The 27,428-nt window shown below is 38.0% G+C and overlaps 1 long non-coding RNA gene across 1 annotated transcript; it reads left to right on the plus strand.

The window, feature by feature from the left end:
* Nucleotides 1-3,286: 3,286 nt before the first annotated feature.
* On the plus strand, nucleotides 3,287-26,430 carry LOC113925041. Its single transcript, XR_003520896.1, has 3 exons — nucleotides 3,287-3,358; nucleotides 6,773-6,902; nucleotides 26,296-26,430. It is a non-coding gene; the product is annotated as an uncharacterized LOC113925041 (long non-coding RNA).
* The last annotated feature ends 998 nt before the right edge of the window (nucleotides 26,431-27,428 follow it).

Raw genomic sequence — 27,428 nt, forward strand, 5'->3', positions numbered from 1 at the left:
CTTTTGCCTGAATCTGCTGACAAGGACAGACACAGACCCTCCAACTCCCTATTCTTTGTCTTACGAATGATTTAGCTGAGATTAGAACTGTTTGTCTTCCTGAAGCTAGCTAGGCATAGAGATCAACATTTCCTGCACAGCTAACTGACAGACTCTCTTTGATTACAAAACAATTCCAACTGTAAAGCACTCACTTGTGACTTTTCTACTCCTCCCTCTAGTTGTCTAAGGTAAAACCATCTTGCTAAGACTGTCAACTTCAGATCTGGGGTGTTCTCTTTACTTCCATAGCCTGAATAACATCTATATCTTTATTTTTTTTGAGTTTTGTCTTTGAGAAAACACAATTTAGGCCCTATATATGATAATCCAATATGTATGTGATAAAAATAAATTATACAGTGGCTAGCAGAAATACAACTATTTCTGGGGTGGAGAAAGAAACAAAAAGTCATGCTCACTAGTAAGAATCTCATTGGGGTCTCTAACTCAATGGTTTTGAACTTTTTTTTTAAGATTTTATTTATTTATTTGACAGAGATAGACAGAGACAGAGAGAGAAAACACAAGCAGGGGGAGTGGGAGAGGGAGAAGCAGGCTTCCCGCTGAGCAGGGAGCCCGATGCTGGGCTCGATCCCAGGACCCTGAGATCATGACCTGAGCAGAAGGCAGATGCTGAACTAACGTTCAGGAGCCCTGAATTGTTTTGACTGAAATCCACTTCCAGATCCGTTCCTACCCAGACACACACACTCGTCCACATGCTTACAACTGAAATGAGAGTTTCATAAGATAATACTTCCCCTCACCCCAGGTGACAAATTTTAATGCTTTGTGTTATTTCTCTTTGTCTTCTTTTCTTTTTAATACTGATGGCAGTCCACCTTTGTGGGTTTTTTTTTAAGATTTTTATTTATTTATTCGACAGAGAGAGAGTGAGAGCAGGAACACAAGCAGGGGGGAGTGGGAGAGGGAGAAGCAGGCTCCCGGCTGAGCAAGTAGACTGATGTGGGGCTCCATCCCAGGACCCTGGGATCATGACCTGAGCCGAAGGCAGATGGTTAACAACTGAGCCACCCAGGTGCCCCAACTGATGGCAGTCCTCCTAATAGACTACATGACCCATTAAATTTCATTAGGTTCTAGTCATTTCTAAATTCTAAATTCAGGCAATAGCCTCAAATAGAGCTGGGAAGACAATTTTCACAAACTACACGTTAATCCCCCAGGCAAAAACCTTCACTAATTTACCACTGTCTAGAAAAAGTAAAAATTCCCAAAGCTCCTGGATTCTTCCGAGTGGGATATTTCCACTTACCTACTAATAATGCACTCCTCTTCTACCTGAATCTTATTTATTCTTTAAGGCCAAATTCATTTCCTCTCTTCTATAATCACTCTAACCCAAAATGAGTGCCTTTAGCACCTCTGTTATAGATCACTAATTTAGCATTTGTCTCTATCACCTTGTATTATTAATTATCTTTGCTGTGTAGGAAGTGCAACTACAACGTAATGAGACAGAGCTCCATAATTTGTTACTGGAATCGACTAGTCATTCAACACATATACTTTTATTTCATACTGTTTACAAGAAGACACTTTGCTAGGCACAGGGTGAGAACGACAAATTACCCAATCACCAGTTTTGCCCTTAAACTCCAGAGTTTTATAGGAGAGATGAAGTAGGTAGATAAAAGTACAAAATAATTTTGTTCACATCAAAATAAAATTCTTCATCTCTATATGAAGGCTTTCCTAAAAAAGTCAAAAAAAAAAAAAATAAGACAGTAAACCACCAAAAGAAGTGTTTTAAAGAAAATAAGAGAGGCCACTTTGCGTGTCCCCTGGAATATAAATTCCGTAACACAGAGATTTGGTCTGTCTTAGTCATTGCTTCATCCCAGCTCTTACAACACTGCCTGGGACAGAAGAGGCTCTCAGTAACTCATTGCTGAATGAGTTAATAAATAATACCTGCATCTTGGGGCACCTGGGTGGCTCAGTCGGTTAAGCGTCTGCCTTCGGCTTAGGTCACCATCTCAAGGTCCTGGGATCAAGTCCCGCAACAGGCTCCCTGCTCAGCGGGGAGTCTGCTTATCTCTCTGCCCCACACCCCCACTCATGTTCTTTCTCTCTCTCAAAAAAATAAATAAATGTTTAAATAACAACAACAATAATAATAATGCCTGCAGCTTATTTACATAAGCTCAACATGAGTTCCAAATATTATTAGCAGAGGACATTGTTTTTCTTGCTCATTCTATAACTCCTTCTATTGCTGCTACCACTACTAATAGCTCAGACTGTTGCATGTATATTCATGATTTAATCCTCACATTCAATTTATGAGGCAGATCCTTCTACTATATTGTATCTAAAAATCCTCAAAGACTGGGCGCCTGGGTGGCTCAGTTGGTTAAGCGACTGCCTTTGGCTCAGGTCATGATCCTGGAGTCCCGGGATTGAGTCCCGCATCAGGCTCCCTGCTCAGCGGGGAGTCTGTTTCTCCCTCTGACCCTCCCCCCCTCATGTGCTCTCTCTCTCATTCTCTCTCTCAAGTAAATAAATAAAATCTTTTAAATAAATTAAATAAATAAATAAATAAATAAATAAAAATAAAAATCCTCAAAGACTGCCCACTGGAATCCAGTCTATAAAATCCAATGGATTTGTAAATGGGCAGAATGGCCATGACGTGTGCAAAGTTAATACCCACACTATTTATAAACCTCCTTCTGGAAACCCAGTGACAGGCAGCACAAACGACTTCAGAATAACACAACTCACTATAGAGAGGCTTTTCATGACAGTACTCAAGGTACATTTGATCACTGTTTGTAATAGTCAGGCTTGATAGCCATGAATTGAAACCAAATTTTAACCTCAGTCAAATAAAACCTGGCAAGGATCAGTATAACACCTGGACAGAAGAAACCGTGTGATGCGTACCACAGCCAGATAGAAATGCTTTTGTGGATTTCCCTTTTTTGTATCATCCAGACCACTGCTTCCTTTTAGTTCCTTGAATTATGAAGAATTGTTTTCCATCCAAGTCATTGTTCTTCACTTTTTAAGCTGGAAACCATGAAGCTACAGTATCAGTTTAGAAGAGGCTAGTGTCCTGGCCTCTTTGTATCCTTAGAGACTTTGTATCTTTAGAGACTTTATATCTTTAGAGACTTTGTATCTTTAGAGGAGACTAGCACATTGTGACGCAGCCAGGCTGTTTCCTGCCTGAATGACATTGTTGCCCACCTGCTCACCAGGCCCTGTCTTTGAAAGCTCTCAGGTCTAATGACCCTTAGGAAGTGATAAAATGTAAGTGACCCATCAGGGAATTATAACGATATGCTGGGTAAGTAATGATCCTTCATCAAAGGTGTGTTCAGCCTCCTGACAAACAGGAGACTTTCCGACATCCCCATGCCAGACATTGCCTTCCAGAACGGCCGTGGGACTGCCGTGGAGCAGCCCTGGTGACTCTGTGCATGGTGCACCAAGCTTGAGGGAGAGAAATGAGGCTCCAGGTTGATGAACCCCCACTCTGATGAAGATAAATTTCAAATTATCTTGGAATTCCTTAGCTTCCGGAACTTGTTTTCTGTTGAGTTTGATAATGTTAGCCAATTGTGCTGATGTGATTAAAAAAAAAAAAAAACCTGCACTCTTTTCCACCCTTCCTACCTGAAGAGACCCAGTAGAGAATAATGGTTAGAATATTTTTTAGCATCAGCTAGAAATGGCTCAGATCCTGTCCTTACTACTTGCAGTGTGACTCGAGCAAGTGGTATAAATGCTCCGAGGCTCACTTCATTTATATAATACTAATTACCCACGCAAGTCTGTTGTGAAAATTAAAACATGGTAATATATTTAAAACAAAACTTATTGTAAGAATTAAATCATAGATGCTGCCTTCATTATTTTACTGTTTTTTGTTGGGGTAGTCCAGGCTGTTCTTTGGTTTGTGTGTATAACCTGCTATTCACAGGATCATATTGTTTGTGACTGTAACACTAACAGCCTGCTGTAGTCAGAGTGTCTTCTAGGTTGATCCATTTGCTATTGTGAATAGAATACTTTTGGCATTTCTCTTATGCATACTGTTTATTCGCTCCAAATCAGCAGAGTTATATAGAAGTAAGTCTCACTTCTATAGTGGTTTACAAGCTAGTTCTAATTTTGTTTTCGCTTGTGGTTTGTTGTTTGGTTTTTGGTTTGGGCTTTCATTTTCTTGGTAACACTGGGTGCCAATTGATAGTAAAAAGTATTTGTTGGGGTGCCTGGCTGGCTCAGTTGGAAGACCATATGGCTCTTGATCTCGGGGTCATGAGTTCGAGCCCCACATTCAGCGTGAAGATTACTTAAATAAAAAATTATTTAAAAACTTAAAAAAAAGAAGTATTTGTTAAGTACCTGATCCTCAGCTCTGTAGCAGACATTACAACCCTTTAAAAGAAGAAAGATACCGCCTTTGTTCTGGAAAGCCCTTCTGACTGGCAAAAAAAAAAAAAATTGTTGCGGGCACCAGTTTGAATCCGGGAATTTGGGTGGCTGTGTCCTTAAAGGAACATTGAACAAATATAAAACAGTGTCAACAAATAAAAACTGTTAAAACACAGCCAGGGCTTTAGCCTAATCATCTCTTAGGAGGCCTATAAATGCCTCCATAGTTACTTGGCTCAACAGCTCGTCTCCATGTAGGTAACTGTTGACTCTTAACTGCTTCACGGCTGTGACCACAGTCGTTGAAATATTCATAAGGCAAAATTCTGGCCCATTCCAGTAAACACACAATATTTCGATACTGATCTGATGTTAAGGAATTCCTCTTAATTCTTACAAAGAAAGGTTTTATCCCACTTTAACCATATCATACCACCTCGAATACAGCACTGTGGGTACTCAGCAGTAGCAAAAGCAATGTTTTATATAGTGAGCAAAATTTGGCAGTGGAGCTCTGAAGGGTAGGCTAGGGCACACCTGTTAGCCGTTGTTAACTTAGATTGTGACACGGATGCCTGGGCGGCTCAGTCAGTTAAGCGTCTGCCTTTGGCTCAGGTCATGATCCCAGGGTCCTGGGATGGAGCCCTGTGTCAGGCTTCCTGCTCAGCAGGGAGTCTCCTTCCTCTCACTCTGCCTGCCACTCCCCCTGCTTGTGCTCTCTCTCTCTCTGTCAAATAAATAAATAAAATCTTTAAAAAAAAAACTTACACTGTGACAACTCATAAACAAGGAATAACTAAAGAAATCTTACAAAGTACTTATATCCACATTTGTTTCTAGTGTAGTGAGATGGACACCGTAACAATTCAGTAAATGCTTGCTTTAAAAAAAAATAACTAGAATATTGATGGCATCAAAAAATTGTTGGTGAATTAGCCTATGCAGACTCTTTTAGGAAGAGATGGATTTTTAGAAATTTATAAAAAGAGAGAGTTAAAGGAACATGTTTAACCACTGGATTTGTAAAGGTGAAAAGATAAAATGAAAAAGTCCCATGTGGAGAACAAGCCTCCTTTGCCAGAGCAGGGAAGCTACACTAGAAACAATTTTGAAACTTCCCTGAAGCCAGAAGTTATATGATAAAGACAACTTCAGTTTCAGTGCTACTCGGTGAGCACCGGACTTGGGCCACGTGGCATGAGACGCTAAGTGCAGAGGGTAAAGATAGGAAGCTATTGAAGGATTTTAATCAGGGAAGAGAATTCAACTTATCTGTTCCCTGAAGCACTGCTTACAGTAGTAAAAAATGGAAACAAGCTCTATAGCCATCAATATGGAAATCAGATAAACCACAGCAGATGCACACAATAGAAAACTATGCAGTAGCTAAAAGAACTCTATATGTGCTGTCATTAAAATATCCAAGACACGGTAAGTAGAAAAATATATTGCTGAACTGTATTACGATCTGATTTGTGGTTTTGTGTTTGCTTATATATTTGTGTTTGTGTGTTTATAAACATACATATACACATTATACACACACACACATACATCAACCAATCTACTGATCATATCTAGAAGGACAATAACACAGAGAAACTGGCAAAAGTGAGTAACTCTGGAGAGAAGCGCTGGGAGAGGGGACTTCATGCCCTTCCGAACTGATCAACTATTTTACCAGCAACCTATTAAATAGGTTAAATAATCATACATCTGTAACTGTTTACAGCTTACAAAGTACTTTCCATTTTTCGTGGGACTCTCATAAACCTGTGATGTTGGTTGGGGAGGTAGGAAGATTCCCCATGTCCTTCCTGATCTGGGAGATACGTGACCCTCTGAAGGTACACAGCCAACCAGTGACAGAACCATATATCCTGACACAAGTGCAATGCCCTCCAAACCCCTTAAGTAAGAAAACTGGAGGAACCCTAGACAAAAAACTCTAGTGAGCTGATAATCATCCAAACAGTCCATTACATTTTCTCCCTGGGTTTGCATCATCCTCAGAGGGTCTTCTCACTGTGATTCACTACAACCCACTCCCCGCTGCTGTAGCACGCCTTTTCTTTCTGAATAGATAACATTTTCATTTAGTCATCAAGCAAATACTACTGAGCATCTGCTATATTTGAGACATTGACAACATAGTAATGAACATGTCATTCAATCATGTATTTGACAAATATCAGTCAAAAGCTTAGCATGCATTCACTGTGGTAGCTATTGACTATTTCGATAAATAAAATTTCCCTCATAAAGCTTACATACATAATGTTGGGGAAATTGAATATCTAATCACATAACTATCTTCTTACAGCGGTGATAAGTGTTAGGAAGAAATACAGAGTGCCAAGAGATATACAATATGAGAATCAGACCCCACGTAAGAGACCAAGAAAAACGACTCTGAGAAATGACTTTTAAGCTGAGCATTGAAGCAGATGAGGGTAAGGCAATGGGGGAAGGGGAAGAAAGATGGAAGACCAAATGGGCAGGCCATTCAGTGGAAAGGGGCAGAAAAAACTAACATGATGCCACATAAGGTTTGGTCACAAAGGGTCAAGCAGAGTGGCTGCAATGAGGTAGGTCAGTGGGCTGGAAGCCAAGGTCTGGATTTCTGATTTTATCCCATGAGCAAAGGGACAACAAGTAATGATTTTAAGCAGGCAGTGACACCATTAGATACATATTTTTAAAAGATCATTCAGATTAGATTGGAAAGATAATGCTGAACAGGGCAGGAAGATAAGCAAGAAGATGGCAGGGAGGCCACCCAGGCAAGAAGTAGCCTCAATGAGGGAGAGACCATGAATGTGTCTCCACTCAGCACCATAGAAATTTTGAAAGACATTTCATTAAAAAATAAAAATTAAAGAAAAGATTTCAAAAACCATGAAATCAGATGGGCATAAAGTGAATACAATTCTGACCTTAAAACAAATTTCTCTGCTTTGTACGTTTTATGGGTCTGCCAATCATGAAAGTTTGATTTAAAGGTATCTGTTCATAAAAGAAATCACCACTGCAGTGATTCCATGTTAATCAGACAGCACCAAACACATTTGTCATTTAAGGAAATTCCTATTTTTTCTAGATCAGTCTCACAAATTAGAGTCAACAAGTAACCATAAGACATAAACCATGCTGCAGTCAGGAGTAGTGATGTAAAACCAAAGGAAGGAGGATGTAGATTTTATGCATGTAAATGAGGGGAAGGATTCTTTTCTGCAGTACCAATACACCTTTTTCCAAACAACAATAACAACAGATAAGCCCCAAGCAAAAAAATAAATAAACGCCTCTAATAACACTAAATTAATTCAATAGTACCAGCACACACTGAGGGGGTTATAGTTGATGACTTGATATAAGATTATTTTCTTTTGTACACAATTTGAGTTGTCTACAAAACAACGTATTTTCAAGAGTTGATGCTATCCATAGAGCAAATAATAATCATATTTTGAGTTTTTACTGCATGCCAAGCATTTACTCCTCATTTGATCCTTATGACCACATTATAAAGTAGGGATGTATTATTATCTCTACTTGAGAGATGAGGAAAAGGAAGCTCCCAGCAGCAATGTGCCCAAGGTCCTAGCTAGGAAGACGTAGGTCTAGATCTGAGTGCATGATCATGATTCATGTTTTTAATCAGCACAACTGAGTCAGATGCAAGCATGGAAAGCAGAATTGATTCAGAAGTAGCTGTGTGACTGAGTGGCCAAATTAACCCTCACATCTAAATTCAAGTGTCCTTGAGCAAAAATAATCCACCATTGTTTACTACGGCAGTGAACTTTTTGTGAAGAAAAAAAAAAAGTGACCTCCTACCCTGAGGAAAATGTAAAATAATATTGAGAAAGGAAGGAACAAATGTAAATCCAGAGCCTTGACTATATCATTTTCAAATGAGGGCGTCATTAACTCCCTTAAAGTGGTGTTTGCAATTACCCGAGTTTGAACATAAATTAGCTAAAATGAAACAGAAATTAAATGTCTTTTGATCCCAGAGAAGTTCACATTGGGATATGTATAACTGAAACAGTGTGGTCTTATAAAGCACGCGGATGAAGACTGTGTGTGTTCATTTCCAATTCTCAAATAATTAGGGTTGGGTTTGGATTTTGGTCACCCCAGGCTATTTCTGTACTGTGTGGGTGAACTACCCAGCATGCTGAATTAATACTCCACAACGTAGTGCTCTGGGTGCTAAAGGCTGCAGGCACCAAGGTTTCCAGTTAAATTGTTGGGAATCAAATGCCAAAATGTCTGGATCCCAAATTGTGAGGAAAGCCCGTCAGCAAAAAGACCAAATTGAGATAGCTGCCCAGTCTGTAAATGTATCTCATTACACATAGTTTTAAGATTAATTTTCTGCAATCTTTCTGTTCTCACTGGGTGCCATGAGCCTTCTGGCCTTACAAATCAAATTGTCGAATCAAAGTAAGGAAGCCACGGCCATTAGTGGGACCGAGGTCCTCCGATCTATCCTCTCTCCTGGAAGCCTTCAACATGACTGGAATGATAGAGGGCCACAGTTAGTTCTTTCTGATGGCAAGTTTCAAGTTTGCTGTAAATGAAATCATAACATCCTCTCAGCATCAATACTCCTGACACACCTAATCTAGGGAAATAGGGGGATCAATAAAGTTATATTTAAAAAGAAGGAAAAGATGCAAGAAACCATTTAATAAGGGTTTCTAGAGGTGGGAATACAGCAAATTGTGAGAGTAAGTAACTAGTTCCTTATATGAATCTCAGAAGTAATTTCAGCAGCCAGCCAGTAAAGGAAAACGTTTTACAAACACTTGAATCTAAGAAAAAATAATTTTACTCTGTTGTGCTCAAGAGCTGCTGCTGTGGGATTCACTTCATGCCAAGGACCGTGCTAGACAATGAGAACATCAAGGTTTTGTCCCTTTCCCCAGTGAACTATGAGAAGTGCATGCAACTCTTACAAATAATCCTTTAATTATATTTAAAATGGGGATGGCTTCTCCTCCTCCACCTTTTCTCAAAGTCCATGTAGCCTGGGCCAGGCATGTGCAGAAGATCTTTGTAGATCAGTGAATCCTAACACTGGTAAACTGGGTTCTCTTAAGATAGAAACTGTAAAAGGATCAGTAGTTCCTATACTGAGGAAGAACAGAATGAAAGTCTACAAAGACATTCATAACTTTGTGCCAGTTATTACATACTTTATTTATGTAATACTATTTTTTTGAAATCTCAGAAAATGTACATTAAATTCTAAAATTCTAAAAATTAACCCAAATGGACAAACTTAAAACCACAATGAGATATTACCACATACACATTAGAATGACTAAATTACAAAAAAAAAAGCAATACCCAATACTCAGTGCTGCCAAAGACACAGAGTAACTGGAACCATATATGTCGCTGGTGGGAATGCAAAATAAAATATTATAGCCCCTCTGAGAAACAGTTCGGATTTTTTATGAAGTTAAACATACACTTACCATATGATCAGGCAATCCTCCTCCCAGTACTGTGTTCACTCAAAAACTTTCAGAAGTGCCCAAAACTAGGAACAACCCAAATGTCCTTTAGTGGGTATGTGGATAAAGACTATGATACATCCATACAATGGAGCACTACTCAGCAATAAAAAGAATGAACTACTGATTGATCTATGCAACAATATGAACAAATCTCAAATGCATTATGCTAAGTTAGTGTTTCTCCACCTTTGCACCATTGACATTTTAAGCCAGAGAATTCTTTGATGTGGGAGGCTGTCCTGTGCATCACAGGATATTTAATTGCATCCCTGGCCTCTTCCCACTAGATCCACGTAGCACTCTCCCAGTGCTCCCAGTTCTGACAACCAAATATGTCTCCAAATATGCCAGATGTCCTCTGTGGAGGCCAAGAATGCTCTCAATTGAGAACCACTGTGCTAAGTGAAAGAAGCCAAACCCAAAATGTTGTATACAGTAGGATTCCATTTGTTTGACATTCTGGACAGAAAACAATAGTGATTGTCGGCTGGTAAGGATAGGAGAAGATTTGACTACAAGAAATAGCACAAGGGAAATTGAATAAAGGGTCTTGTTCTATTTCCTGATTATGGTGAAGCTTTCGTCTTGGCAAAATTCAGGTAACCCTCCACCAAAAAAAGTGAGTTGTCCTTTATGTAAATTAAAAAATAAAATTTAAAAACCACATGAAACACTACTTTATCTCCAAAGCAATATAAATACTTTAGTTGAAATATGTAAATTTAAAAAGAATAATATTTAATGCAGCATTAAATGACAGAGTTCTGTATTTTCGTGTCAAATATCAAAGAATGTAATATACAAATGACAATAAAGCATATAAATAGTACTGTGAAGTTTAAAGGTCTTTATCTATGAATAAGTGTGTATATCTGTACCTAAAGGATAATTTTAAAAGACATTATAAGAGTTTCTTTACAGCAGTCATTTCAATAAAATGAAGGTATTGGATATCTTAAATTCATTTCTGAATGCAAAGTTGTCCGCCAATATAGAAAAGTATATTCTTCAGATTTTTATATAAAAAGTTATAACACATCTTGCTGAAATAAAATAATTTTTTCACCTATACAGACATTTTTACTTCACTTATATACACTTCTCTGTAGTTACTTGTACAGAAAAACCTCAGAAAATGTAAAATACAGGAGCCATTTGTTTTATGACATAACATTTTTTTTTTTAAATTAACTATCAGAGCATTGCTTTAGTAACTTGGAAATGACAAGGATTCCAGGCATGATTTCCCCTCACCAGGGCATAATAAATTCTGCGTTCACACACCATCTGCTGAAAAGCAAAGTAAGAATGGTGGCCTAAAAATAAAAATTAGAAGTAACATAGCAGTAACTAGGAAGAAAGAAAGTTGGAAGCAGAGGCCCAGCTGCAAGATGAGACTAATAGTGTGGGAGCTGTAAGGAGACATCAGACTTTCTCACCACTCCCTAGGGAGATGTAAAATATATGATTTGAGTACAAAAGACATCCCAAGCTTGACTCCCAAGACTGCCCGTAAGTTATAGACTAATGACTACAACTTAGCTACCTTCTTTATTTGAACTCTGAAACAAACCACTGTTTAATATGTGGTTGGTAAATGTAATATTCAAATGCCATTGGTTCTTGATATTAGAAAATGCCCCAGGGGCACCTGGCTAGCCGAGTCGGAGGAGCATGTAACTCTTGATCTAAGGGTTGTGAGTTTGAGTCCCACATTGGGTATAGAGATTACTTAAGAATAAAAAAAAAAAAAAAAGTTTAAAAAAAAAGAAAAGAAAATGCCACATATCCAGATAAAGGTTTTTTTAATGCAGAAAAGGCCATTTGCTGGGCATAAGAAATCTTTTAAAAGATGGCAAAATAACCCACAAATGGGTGGAATTAGATAACAACATAATGAATTTCATATGAATGGAAATCCAGCAGTAAACCAGTAAACTCAAGAATATGGTTTGTTGACTCCTATTTAACAGACTACAAAAGATCTTGGGAGAAATAAGGCCCACAGTTTACTTCCTCGGGTGTTGAGATGCAAACAAGAGAAAGCTAGTTTGGGAATCCTACATCCTATTTACACACCTGGGAATCTTAAAAGGAATCAATACGAAACCATCCGAAAGGAATGTGCCATAGTTGGGCTCATTCCACTGATTACATAGAGTGCCATAGGTACTTCTGGGATACTGTGTCTTTGGACAAAAAGGAGCTTTGCTTTTAAGTTGTTGCTGAGGGTTCCCAACCCGCCCCCCCCTCCCCCCCCTCCCCCCCCCCCCCCCCCCCCCCGTCACCGCATGGTGGGGAGGATCTTTTTTTTTTTTTTAATTCCGTGAATAGTTCAAACAATCTTGAAACATTTACTAAAGGAAGAAGGAAGATTCCTTCAGGACAAAAACATTTTAAAATCACTCCAAAATGGGTTTCTTTAGCTATTTTTGTTGGTTTCTGCTGTTTTATTTCTCAAAAAGATCAGTCATCAAACATCTGTAAGCCTCAATCTCCTACTCTGTAAAATGGGGATAGCACCACCTACCCTGCCTGGTGGGAGGATCCAATGAAATGATGCATTCAAGTAAACCTTGGAAACTACAATATACTAATCATATTCAAGGAATTATTTATATAGGCTAATACTTTGTTTATTAATGAGATAGATTCTAAATACTTTATTAATGAGATAGACTCTTCTTTTTTTAAGATTTATTTATTTATTTGACAGAGAGAGACACAGCGAGAGAGGGAACACAAGCAGGGGGAGTGGGAGACGGAGAAGCAGGCTTCCCGCGGAGCGGGGAGCCCGCAGGGCTTGATCCCAGGACCCTGGGATCATGACCTGAGCCAAAGGAAGATGCTTATCAGCTGAGCCACCCAGGCGTCCCAGTGAGAGAGATTCTTGAAATAGAGATCCAACTGTCAATTATGCAATGTATATTTTACATAAGCTTGTTAAATATGTCTCTTTAACGAATGGAAACCTATGTTTCAAGAATTGTAAAATCAGGTCTCCTGGATGGTTCAGTCAGTTAAACGACTGCCTTTGGCTCAGGTCATGATCCCTGGGTCCTGGATGGAGTCCCACATTGGGCTTCTTGCTCAGCAGGGAGCCTGCTTCTCCCTCTGCCCCGCTGCTCCCCTGGCTTGTGTGCACTCTCTCTCTCTGAAAAATAAATAAAATCTTAAAAAAAAAAGAAAGAATCATATAAATAAATAAATAAATAAATATTTAAAAATAAAAATTATAACCTTAAGGAAAATCACCTTTACAGATTTGAGGAAAGTAGTAGAATTTATTTTTATTTTTATGACACAATTTCCCAGGAACTTAATCCTAGTTGAAGGATGTTTCCTAAATTATTTACCCAGTAACCCAACCTCCACCCACCAGCAGTGATAGCCTTGTGGCTCCAGTTTTAAGTAGTGGGTTATATTTAGACTGTCCTAGGAGATACTGAAAATTCCATTCAAGAGCTACCTGAAAGCTGTTCCCAGGCCTGGTCTATACCACAGGTGAAAGAGTGCATCGATGACATCTTTCTAGAAACCATGATAACTACATTTTTTATAGGTAATTAATATTCTCTCAGTGGTCAGAATTATAGACAGAAACCCTAGGATTCAGAAATACAAAGAGAAAGAAAGAGAGGGAAGAGAGAGAGGGAAAAAGATTAATACTTGCTCACTTGAATATGTATTTTATTTTTTTAATTTTTTATTTTAATTTCAAATATGTCTTTTAGCTTATATGTATATTTCCTTCTAGAACTCTAGGGCTTTATTCTGGCATTCTTGGGCCAAAGACTGATTACCTGGAAAACGTACTCATACTTTAACTACTGAAGTTTTTCTTCTTTTGTGCCTAAATGCTAGTGGCAAGGTTCTCTAGGTAGAACATCCAAACCAGTAAAGCTTGATTGAATTTTGCCCGAAGTGCTTTGTCATTGCCTTGTTTGAATACTCTGACACTCTAGTTTGGGTTTAGAGGCTTAGAGCCTGCTTGACTTCACCCAGATGTAAAGTGCAAATGGGGATGTATAGGATGCAAAGATATTTATGAAAAAAAAAATGTTGGACCTTAGATTAGCACCCATAAACCATAGGAATCATAGCTCAAACTTCGTTCTTGGAATCTCTAGTGAAACCATGAAGTTACAATTAACACCAATAATTCGTTGCAGAAACTAAAGAATATTTTCCAGAAATGTTCGAGGACAGAAAATTAAGGGAAAGACAAGTGACATTAAGTCCTACCCTCAGGGGTAGATGGTTATATTTTAATAATTTTCAGTGCTCTTTGTTTACATCTTAGAATTTTCATTAAGTAATTCTTAAAACTCTTTTTTAAAAAATAAGATCATGGTACTTGTGGTAAACTGAAATTCATGTTGTTATTCCCTAGACAATACTGGGGGGGGGCGGGGTTTGCTAAATGGTGTGCCAAGATTTTCATAACTACTAGGAGTTGTTTAGAGAAAGAAATGCATATTTTCACAGGATAAACATAGCCTTTCTCTGGTATTTTCCCCCCGCCCCTCCCTCCTTCCTTCCTCTCTTGTTTCCCTTTCTCTATACCTTTCTTTTTGTTTCAAGTTAAAAATAAGCATTTGGACCTTTTTTTTTTAACAAAGCTAAAACTAGTGGATAAAATCAGGGTAAGCCTAGTGTTCTCTGTGCTCTTTCTTCTCTGACAATTGAATCTCCAATGTCATGAACTCCCTTCACTTGGATAATGGCAATTCTACATTTCTTAATCCTGACCTCCAAATCTCTCCCTCTTTAGAAAATGCACTTTATATAAACATATGCATGCTATCAGCTGCCCTAGGATATAGGTCTGTTTTGTATCCTGTTCTGTTCTAGTCTCTTCAGTGCTTTAAGAAGGCCACCATTCAAGAGAAAGTCTTTGAATATAGCCTCAAGTTCTCATTTAGACTTATACTTGTGCTTTTAACATCTATGGCAATGTATTTGGTACATATGTGCCACCTTGGGGTATGTGTTATCATCAGTTTTTCAGGGCTATAATACCATTCCCAATCCAAGCTCATTGCTCAGCTTTTTAATTCAATCCTTTTCAAAGACATTCCTACCATCCTCACTCTTGTATTATTAGGAACATTTCTGTCTGCACAAATGTTTTCCAGGTGTCTTTTCAAACCTTTGCTTTTCTTGGGAAGTGATACAGATATCCCCAGTGTTCATTGAACCTTGGTCCTGATTGGGAAGAACTTTTTTAATACGATGTAGTATTTATGTTTCAGAAAAGTAGTTGACTGTAGTTGATAATATGATATGGTATATTTAGAAGTTATGAAAATATGGTATTGCATATTTGAAAATTGCTTAAAAAGTTTAAGTAGAAAAAAATAAAAGTTAAAAAATTAAAAAGTTTAAGTAGAGCAGCACCTGGGTGGCTCAGTCAATTAAGTGTCTGCCTTTGGCTCAGGTCATGATCCCAGGGTCCTGGGATGGAGTCCCCCACACACACCCCCACCCCGCCCCGCATTGGACTTCCTGCTCAGCAGGGAACCTGCTTCTCCCTCTCCCTCTGCCCCTCCCACTGCTTACACTCTCTCTCTCTCTCTCTGACAAATAAATAAATAAAATCTTTAAAAAAAAAAGTTTAAGTAGAGCTTAAAAGTTCTCATTACAAGAAAAAAACTGTAAAATTATGAGTAGTGAGATTTACTAGACTTATTATGACAATCATTTTACGATGAGCAAAATATTACATCGGGCATCTAAAACTAATATACGTCAATTATATCTCAATTTAAAAAACTGGAAAAAAAGAATTTGAAAGCTAGTTAGGTTCATTAAAGCTAATTCTTCTGATAAATAATAGTATTTACAAAGATAAATTGTATGTTCACTAAATATCTTATATACATTCTTTGTTTTTCCATGTGGTAAATCCATGGAAAATATTAGAATTTCCATTTTATAAAAGGAGAAACAGAGTCTCAGAAATTAGTGCCCTAGCCATAGTACAGATGAAAAAACATTTCAAGTCAACTAACTTCTAGTGTCCAATCCTAATCTATAAAATTCATTTTCTCCCCATTTTTAAGACTGTTTCTTGAGCTCATTTAAAGAAACTTATCCAATATTTTATATGCCATTTTCAGAAATTTCAAAGAATTTCACAGAGCATTATATACTATTTCAGGCATAAAATCCATCAGTTCAGAAAGTAAAATGCATTTGATTTTATGTCTTACCAGAAAATTTGGAGAGTTTTGTGACATTAATGCAACTTGAGAGTTAGGGAGCAATTGAAACAAAGCACTTACCTGTGTGTGATGCTGATGTTCTTACTTTAAAAGTTCTATGTGATCTGGGGGAAAAAAAAGTCTCAAAACGGACCATTTCTGGAATTTTTTTCCTTATATACCACAAGAATTCAAGAATAATTTAATTATCAAGGAGTTTTTCAATCGGCTTCAGTGCTAGTCTGAATGTTTGCGGATTCCAAGGATCTGCAAATAATTAGCTGACAGCCTTGGAATGCAGAAACAAATTTGTCAACAGCATCGGTGTTGAGGGTGTTGAAGGAGAATCAAAGATAACAGAGGTATAAATGAGTTCAGTCAGGTGAGGGCCTGGAGTCCCTCCCTTATCTATACTGACATTCTAGATGTAATATCAAAAATTTGGTCAAATATCTATATGGAATGGATTAAGGACTAACTTAATAATTTGCTACTTACATGAAAGCCATGTTGTCATTTAACATGAACTGTTAAAATAATTGCACTTTCATTCATGTCTACCAATATATTTGTCAACTCTAAGAGAAACTTCACTGTGCAGAGACGTGATATTCTCAATGCATAATTGTTAGTTATTTAACCTTTTGAGTTTTATTCTTACCTACATATAGGATTTATATCTAGAAAGGAATTAGAGCAAATCAATTTGACCTCACAGTAATTACCAGAAACGTAAGAGTTTAGCTGAATCTTTATTAATCTGACGCTTCTTCACCAATGTGTTTGCATCACCACATTTCTGCAACTCAGAGAAAAGCAGTGTGGAAAGGTGGTTCTCATTCTTGAGAAAAAGTTCTTTCTGTAATCTTTTATCCTTCTCTTGACAAAAACTGAGGTTAATGTTTCCCTCTCTCAGATTCCCTATTCTCTGACACCTTTTAGTTATTTTCATGATATGTCAACCCAGTCTAACACTTTTATGCAGGATGTTCCTTCCAAAGTAGCACAGGACTAGAAACCTAGCTTTGCGGAGAGGACTTTCTTGAAATACCCATTTATTCATCAGGAGACCACGCGCAGCTTCCCCTTCTTTAGGTGATGCCTACTTTTCTCTCACAGTAAATAAAAGATAATCAGACAAGCAGTGAAAACATGGTCTTTGGCAGACTGCCACAGCATCAGAATTCTTCAAGACTTCTTTTGCTTACTTTTAAAAACATACATGAAATGCTATGATGACTAAAACACCTAATCAGGAAATTTGAAGGACTTACAAGCTAAACAATTTCTTTACAGCATCACTCACTTGAATGATACTGTATTTAAAAGATCTTTTCAAATGGGGGCACCTGGGTGGCTCAGTGGGTTAAGCATCTGACTCTTGATATCCACTCAGGTCTTGATCTCAGGGTTGTGAGTTCAACCCCGGCAGTGGGCTCCACACTGGGTGCAGAGCCTACTTAAAAAAAAAAAAAAAAAAATCTGGGGCGCCTGGGTGGCTCAGTCATTAAGCGTCTGCCTTTGGTTCAGGTCATGATCCCAGGGTCCTGGGATGGAGTCCTACATCAAGCCCCTCATCAGGCTCCCCGCTCAGCAGGGACTCTGTTTCTCCTTCTCCTCCCCACTAGTGCTCCCTCCCCTCCCTGCTTGTGCTCTCTCTTGCTATCTCTGTCGCTGTCTCTCTCTCTTAAATAAATAAATTAATCTTTTTTTAAAAAGTACCTTTCAAATCAGGTATGCATTGATAGCACTTCTTAAAACCTTACTGTGTATTTGATTCACTAGAGGATCTTGTTAGAATGCAAACTGTCATTTAGTGGGGTTTGATCTGGGTGGGGTTTGAGAGTCTACATTTTCAACAAATACCCAACTGATATAATGGTGCTGGGCCACAGACTACACTTTGAGAGGCACATTTTTAGGTTATCATTAATCTATTCCAAAGCAGTTTGTTGAAAGCTGTCTAAAAAGAAGGAGGTAATTGAAAATCCTCTTTGTTAAAAAAAAAAAAATGGGGGGAGCAACTCATTAATTTTTTTTAAAAAGGGGGGGAGAGATTTTGAAATAACATAATATGCAGGCAGCATTTTGCCATATTTCTCCCCCTTTCAGGAAACTAGTTTAGTTTGATGCAAATGTTATCAATGAATTATTTTCAACAGTTATTTTTTATAGCTAATTTATTCAGAACTTTTTACATGAAAGTTAAAGAAAAGAACAACATGAAGACAAAGACTTCAATTCCTAAAATTTAAAGAAATTTGCTAAAATTTGTCTAAATTTTATGGACATTTCAAAGTACTGAAGTTTATTTTATTTTATTTTTTTAAGTAATCTCTATACCCAGCCTGGGGTTCAAACTCACAATCCTGAGATAAGAGTGGCATGTTCCACCAACTGAGCCAGCCAGGTGCCTTCAAAGTACTGAATATTTTTACTTAGCATTTTTAATTGGTTAATTTATCATCGGAACTGTGACTACTACTGAGAAAGACCACTTGATTTTACACAAAAATCTTCCCAACACCCCCCCAAAGACTACCCGAAGTGATCTACAAATTCAACCTATCCTTATTAAAATCTCATTGGCATTTTTTTGTGGAAATGGAAAAATTCATCCTAAAATTCATATGGAATCTTAAGAGACTCCAAACAGCCAAAACAATTTTGAAAAGAACAAAGTCGGAAGACTCACACTTCCTGATTTTATTAGATATTACAAAGCTACAGTAACCAAAACAATGTGGTACTGGCATAAAGATATATTAGACCAATGGAATAGAATAGAGAGCCCTGAAATAAACCTCACGTATATGTTCAGATGATCTTTGACAAGGTTGCCAAGATCACTTAATGAGGAAAGGATAATATCTTCAGCAAAGCAAAAAATGAACATCCAAATGCAAAAGAATAAAGTTGAACCCTTGTCTTACACCATGTAATAGTCTGCTCAGGCTGCCACAGTAAAATACCACAGACTGGGTGGCTTAATCAGCAAAAATTCATAGTTCTGGAAGCTGGATAGTCCCAGATCAAGGTGTTAGCAAGATATGTTTCATTCTAAGACCCTCTTCTCTTGACTTGTAGGTGACTGCCATCTTGTTATGTCCCTCTTCTCTGTGTGTGTTCAGAGAGAGAGAAAGAATGAACTCCCTGGTGTCTGTTCTTATAAGGACAGTAACCCTATCAGTTTGGGGGCCCACCCTCATGATTTCATTTAACCTTAATTACATCCTTAGGGCCCTCATCTTCAAACACAGCTCACTGAAGGTCAGAATTTCAACATATGAATTTTGGAAAGACACAAACATTCAGTCTATATTACACCATCTACAAAAATTATTTGAAAATAGATTAAAGACCTAAATATAAGAACCAAAGCAATAATACTCTTAGAAGAAAACATAGAGGAAAAGCATCATGACATCAGACTTGGCAATGATCTCTTGGCTATGATACCCAAAACAAATAAGCAACAAAAGCAAAAATAGACAAATTAGACTACACCAAACTTCAAAACTTTTGTGTATCAAAGGATTCAATCAACGGGATAAAAGAGCAACTTATGGAATGGGAGAAAATATTTGCAAATCATGTGTCTGATAAGATGTTAATATCCAGAATACATAAGAACTCTTACAGCTCAACAATAAAAAGTCAAATAAACCCATTTAAAAAATAGACAAAGGGTTTGAATAGACATTTATCCAAAAAGATAAATAGCTGAGAAGCATGTGAAAGGGTACTTAATATCATTAATCATCAGGGAAATGCAAATCAAAACCATACTGAGATGTCACCTCACACCCACTGGGATGGCTATTATCAAAACAAGAGAAAATAACAAGTGTTGACAAAGGTATAGAAAAATTGGAACCCTTGGACACTATTGTTGGGAATGTAAAATGGTACAGCCACCATGGAAAATAGTAGGGAGATTCCTCAAATAATTAGAACTATAACTACCATATGATTCCATAATATCATGTCTGGATATATATCCAAAAGAATTAAAAGCAGAATTTAGAAGAGATATTTGCACATCCGTGTTTATAAGAACCACTATTCACAATAGCCAAGAGGTGGAAGCAACCCAAATTCAACAGCAGATGAATTGATAAACAAAATGTAGTATATCCATACAATGAAGTATTATTTAGCCTTTAAAAGGAAGGAAATGGATTGACCTCCAAAATATATAAAAAAACTCATAAAACTCAATATCCAAGAAAATAAACAATCTGATTTAAAAAATAGGCAAAAGACCTAAACAGATATTTTTCCAAAGAAGATAACCAACAGGCTCATGAAAAGATGCTCAACATCACTAACCATCAGACAAATACAAATCAAAACCACAATGAGGGGTGCCTGGCTGGCTCAGTCAGTAGAGTATATGACTCTTGATTTCAGGGTCCTGAGTTCAAGCCCCATGTTGGGCAGAGAGCCTACTTAAAAAATTAATTAGTTAAAATTTTTAAAAAGTTTTAAAAAACACAATGAGATATCACCTCATACCAGTCAGAATGGCTAGTATCAAAAAGACAAAAAAAAATACTTGTGTGAATGTAGAGAAAAGGGAACCTTATGCACCGTTGGTAGGAATATAAATTGGTTCAGCCACATGGAAAACAGTAGGGAGGTTCCTCAAAAAATTACAAATCAGGGCGCCTGGGTGGCTCAGCTGGTTAAGCGACTGCCTTCGGCTGAGGTCATGATCCTGGAGTCCCGGGATCGAGTCCCACCCACATCGGGCTCCCTGCTCAACAGGGAGTCTGCTTCTCCCTCTGACCCTCTTCCCTCTCGTGCTGTCTCTCATTCTCTCTCTCTCAAATAAATAATAAATAAAATCTTTTAAAAAAAATTACAAATCAATCTACTATATGAACCAGCATTTCTACTTCTTGATATCTATCCAAAGAAAACAAAACACCAATTCAAAAAGATATATGCACCCCTATGTTCTTTGCAGCATTATTTGCAATAGCCCAGAAATGGAAGCAACCTAAGTGTCCATCTGTAGGTGAATGGATAAAGAAGATTAGTGTACACATACAATGTAATATTACTCAGCCATAAAAAGAATAAAATTTTGCAATCTGTGACAAACTGGATGGGCCTAGAGGGTATTATACTAGTGAAATAAATCAGTCAAAGAAAGGTAAATATTGTATGATTTCACTTATATGTGAAACCTAAGAAACAAAACAAAAAAACAAACCAAAACAAAATGGAAAAAGACTCATATATATAGAGAACAAACTGATGGTTGTGTGAAGGGGAGGTAGATGAAATAGGTAAAGGAGGTTAAAAGGTGCAAATTTTCAGTTATAAAATAATTAAGACACAGGGATGCAGTACATAGCATAAGGAATATAGTCAATAATATTGTAATAACTTTGTATGGTGACAGATGGTAACTAGAATTATTGTGATGACCATTTCATAATGTATATAAATATTGGATCACTATTTGGTACACCTGAAACTAAAACAATATCTGTGTCAATTACTCTTAGAATAAAAAAAAAAAAAAAGTGGGGCACCTGGCTGGCTGGCTCAGTTGGTAGAACCTGTGATTCTTGATCTTGGGGCTGTAAATTTGAGCCGCAAGTTGGGTGTAGGGATTACTTAAAAAAAAAAAAGTAAAAAGGAAGGAAATCCCGTCACATGTTACAATAAAGATGAACCTTAGGGACATTATGCTAAGTAACATAAGCCAGTCACAAAAAGACAAATGCTGTTATGATTATGCTCATGTGAAATATTTAAGCGTCAAATTCACAGAAACAGAAAGTAGAGTGCTGGTTACCAGGGACTGGGGTGACAGAGAAAAGGGGAGTTGTTTTCTAATGGAGACAGTGTTTCAAAGTTGCAAGATGAAAAAACTCCAGGGATGCCTGGGTGGCTCAGTCGTCTGCCTTCAGCTCGGGTCATGATCCCGGGGCTCTGGGATCGAGCCCCGCATTGCGCTCCCTGCTCTGCAGGAAGCTTGCTTCAGCCTGCTTCTCCCTCTCCCACTCCCCCTGCTTGTATTCCCTCTCTTGCTGTCTCTCTCTCTCTGTCAAATAAATAAATAAAATCTTTAAAAAAAAAAGTAAGAAAGAAAAACTCCAGAGATCTATTTGACAACAATATGAATACACTTAATACTACTGAACTGCACACTTCAGAATGGTTAAGGTGGTACATTTTTTTATATGTTTTTTAATCACAATTTTAAAAAATCCTCCAACAATTATGAAGCACTTCTACATAACTCATCCCATACATCTACATAATGAAAAAAGTAAAAAGTGCTTAAAGGTGGAAGAGTGAAGGAAGGAAAATTTATATACTCCAAGTCACTTCAATCAGTAGCAGAGGTTAGAATACCACTTTTCCAAATCTTCAGGTAGCCTACTGCAAAGGCTTACTCCACTTCCACCAGAAGGAACATATTTAATCGACATTGGAGAACAAAAGGAAGAGAGAAACAGAGGCAGAGAAAGAGACAGAGAGAGCAGGGAGGGAGGGAGGGAACACGGAAAGAAGGAAGGAACCAAATGAATCAGAAAGATCTAGAAATTTGCTTTCTGACTCTTTGGATAAAATGCTTAATATCACTAAGCTTCACTTTTTTTTTTAATCTATAAAAAGGGTTTAGGGACACCTGGGTGGCTCAGTTGGTACAGCATGTAACTCTTGATCTTGGGGTTGTGAGTTCGAGCCCCACATTGGGTATAGAGATCACTTAAAAATAAAATCTTAAAAAAAAAAAGAGGGTGTTTAATAATATCTATCTCATAGGATTGTTGAGAAGAGCAAATGATTAATAAATAAATTAAGATTGTATTGTAATCACCTTTATGTTCCCATGCCCTGACATGTCATAAGCAATCAATAATTATTATTAATTATAAGAAGTTAATAATGCATGTAATAACTATGTACTGATTGATTGCAACATGCTGGGGTTGTGTGATGTAAAGGTGACAAAAACAGTCTCCGCACTCATAGAAGTACAATCTAGTGATGTGTAACATCTCAGTTTTCTTCATTTAGCTTCTGATCACCCTCCCTCAGACATGCTACAGAGAAATCCCCACCTGAATTCCTTGTGGATCAGTGACACCCTCAATGCGTTCTGAGAGGGTGGCAATATTCTCCTAAATTTGTAGAAATGCCCAGCTTGTAGGCTCCTACTCAGTACGTTTAGAACTAACTGCTGGAGCACCTGGGGGGCTCAGTCGTCTGACTTTGGCTGAGGCCCTGATCTTGGCGTCCTGGGATCCAGCCGCCCTGTGTCCGCTTCTCCCTCTACCTCTCCCCCCCACTCATGCGCTCTCTTGCTCTCACTCTCTCTCAAATAAATAAATCTTAAAAAAAAAAAAAAAACGAACTGCTACAATACCTGAACTGGCCTACCCAAAATATAAATGAATTTGAATCATTCCTTCTGAGTAAACCTGGAAAAATCCAACAGTAAATGTATATTTCTGTTGTTACTGTTATCGTCAATGCACCATGTGAAAATTAAATCCTGTAATATCACTTTTCATTCTTTTCTTTTTCTTCGATTTGTGCAATTTCTTTTTATTAAGATTTTATTTATTTTATTTTAGAGAGAGAGAAAGAGAGAGCAAGCAAGGGAAATGGCAGAGGGAGAGGGAGAGAATCCCAAGCAGATTGCCTGCTGAGCGCTCTCAGAGAACCCCACTGGGGGCTCAATCCCACGACCCTGAGATCATGACCTGAGCTGAAACCAAGAGTTGGATACTCCGCTGACTGAGCCAACCAGGCCCCCCAATCTGTGAAATTTCTAATTCATTCTCAGCTGCCAAAAGTTTTACTGTAGTAAATTTGATTATAAATATGAATTCCTTCAAGAACAAGAAATATATAAATATGAATTTATTTGGTTTCCCCTTACCTCCTCTGTCATTCTTCATCTCCTTTGGAGTTTCATCCTCACGTTGGAGGGACCAGGACCCTATCCTTGGACCTCTTCTCTCCTCTGTCTGCATACACTCCCTTGGTGATCTCTTTCATCCAGTCTTTTGGCTTTAAACATCAACTGTCAATGGATGACTCACAGGTATATATCCCCAGCCAGATCTCATTTCTGCTCAGCATCTCTACTTCAAACTCAAATACCCAAACCTAATTCCTGATATCCCTCCCCAAATCTCTTCCACCGGTCATCTTCCCTCCAGAGTCGCCGACAGCTTGATCTTTCCAGTAGCTCAAGACAAATCTCTCTTTCTCTCATATCCCATATCTAAACTGTCAGTACATCCTGTTAACTCTAGCTTCAAAATAGAACCAGAATTTGATCACATCTTGTTAAACTTGCACTGACACCACCACCACCCCTGACACCACTTGCACCGATGGTCCACCGCCATCATTTCTCATCTGGAATGCTGCAATAAATGATTGTATCACCCCTTGGCTCAAAGCTTGTCATAGTTTCCTGTTTCATTGAGAGTAAAAGCCCAAATCCCTACCATGGCCCACAGAGCCAAATGTCTTTCCCCTAGCCTTATTGACATCCTTCTCTATCTCTCTCCCCCAGATCCTCCTGTGCACATGGCCATCCTTGCTGTTTCTGGAACATTCAGACTTGCTCCTGCCTTAGGGCCTTTCCCACTGGTCATTCTCTCTGCTTGTAGTACTCCTACAGCTCATATCCATACAACTCACTTCTTCACCTTCTCCAGGTCTTTACTCAATGTCTTCTTCTCAGTAAGGTTTATCCTAACTACCTCATTTAAATTTCAGTCTCCTCCTCACCTCAGTACTCCTGATCCTCCTTGTCATGTTTTATTTTTTTATTATAGCACTTACTATTATAATATACATTTTCTTCTTAATTTTTTGGTTTGTTTATTGCCTATTTCTGTCTGCAAGAATGTGGGCTTGGGAGATGTGGGGACAAAAAGACAGGAATCTTTCTCAGTTTTACTCACTGATGTATTCCAAGCATTTAGCACAGAGACTGATGCATGGTGGGTGATCAGTAGTAATTGCTGAATGAATGAATAAGTGAAGATTAGTAATAATAATTGACATCAGCACTAAATAACACAAATGGACAGTACGAATGATCACAGTTGATAGAAGTAGAATCCCAAAACCATAAGGTGCTTTAAAGCTCACCTGAGGCAACTCATCTAAAAAATTTAGAAAATGGGGCACCTGGGTGGCTCAGTCTTTAAGTGGCTGCCTTCAGCTCACGTCGTGGTCCCAGGGTCCTGGGATGGAGCCTCGAATTGGGCTCCCTGCTCAGCGGGAAGCCTGCTTCTCCCTCTCCCACTCCCCCTGCTTGTGTTCCCTCTCTCACTGTGTCTCTCTTTGTCAAATAAATAAATAAAATCTTTTTTAAAAATTTAGAAAATGGAACCAGAGAAATAAAAAGATTCATCAAAGATCATACTGTTAGTTCATGGCAAAGGAAAGAAAATCTGGATCTTTTGTTTTAGTGGTTTTCCCCAGTCTTTACTGGTTCTCTTGCCCTTCCGCTAGGTACAACCAAGCTTCCTAGCTTGAGGCTCTGGAAGACAGTTATAAATATGGCTGAGTGGTGATTGACTTATTTCTCTCTAGAAATGTAAACTAGTGCCTAAAGAAATGATATCTTGGTAGCTCCTACACTAGGTCCAAGGACCCTGTAACAGACTGAGATCAGCCACCAGACCCATAATAATGACCCTAGGACCTGAGGATCTGAGCACAGCTGGCTCCCAGAATCTATCACCCAGCCCTCTACAGCCCCCTCTGTCTTCATAGGTGACGTGTTTCTCACATGCAGTTAACTTTAACATCAATCTGAATGCTCAAATACTGCAGAGGCAGTTCATGTCCTATAAAGGAGGTTATTAGCCTTTGTGGTATTGAACAAAAACATTACCTGGGAAGAAATGAATGTTCAGCAGTCCCTTCTCAGTGGTCAGATTTCTGCTTGCTCTTTGCTTTGTCCTCTTTCCCAAGGTCTACTTCCTTTCCTTAGCCGACAGGAAAAGCGCCAATAGTGAGTACCCAAGTCCTTTTATAAGCAAAGCTAATTTCTACTTTTCCAAATGGTTGATTCTCAATCCTTTTTTCTAAATTCTTTTTTATCATAGAGGAAGAACACCAAATAAAGGAAGAGAAGAAGAAAAGAAAAGAGTCTAAAAAGAAGAAAAATTGCCCAAAGGAAGGGGAAGAGCACAAAACTGAAGCTGTTTATGTTCAGAGAGGTCACCTATGATGTCACAGCCACAGATATTTCCCGCTAAGGACATGGATGAAGTGAGCCACAGGAGCCACCTACCCACAGGAAATAAGAGGAAGAGATGATCAAGAAAGTTAAAATATGCATTTACTGATCAGACATGATGGTAACAACCGTTAATGAAGGAAATACAGGGGAGAGGGCTTCCTAACATTTTTGCGACTCAGCTTTATTTAAAAATATGCATTATGCCTATTAATAGCAATATGCCATGCTGGGTACAACGGTTTATACAAAGGAATATGGCCAAAGTGATAACAATAATAAGATAGTAGGAAGAGCAAGAAGAGCCCAAATTAGGTGTGTTATAATTTTCTGAGAGAAAAAAAAGTGCATTTTAATCACTTGTTTAAACTTAAGACTCATATGGTAATGTATAAGAGACTTAATTGTCCTGATACATGATGGTGCAAACTACAATTAACTGTGTTACTGCTTCTTAATTGAAATAAACATGAAATAGAAAGAACACTACATATTTTCACTGACTTAAGGTAGAAATTTTGAATTGTTTACACTAAATGAAAATACTATCATTGTTTCAGTGGGTCATAGAACATAAATTTTTAAGTTCTGCAACTCGGTATTGTTTACAATGACATGAGTCTATAAACTGCACTATGTGAATTCATAAGGTATAAGCATCTAAGAAAAAGTGTCATTCTGTGTCCATTTTTTTCCCTAAAAGTGAGATTTCCTGTATTTGTCTTATAAATAGATATGAAATCATCACAATCAATACTGATAGCATTACAATGACAGAAAGGAATCCACAATACTGCCAAAGATACCTGACACGCATTTAGTAAGAATCACAGCTTAGGTCTATACTGCTTCTGGTTATTGATTCCAGTATGTAAAAGATTCAATTCATCTATACTTGTCCCTGGCCTCACCTTTGGCTTTCAAGCAAGAGTTAGTAAAAGCAGTTCCCTGGCATAGGTAGATATGCATATTACTGTCAGCATATTGTTTAGCAAAGTC

Source organism: Zalophus californianus, chromosome 2 (assembly GCF_009762305.2).
Source record: "Zalophus californianus isolate mZalCal1 chromosome 2, mZalCal1.pri.v2, whole genome shotgun sequence".
NCBI lineage: Eukaryota > Metazoa > Chordata > Mammalia > Carnivora > Otariidae > Zalophus > Zalophus californianus.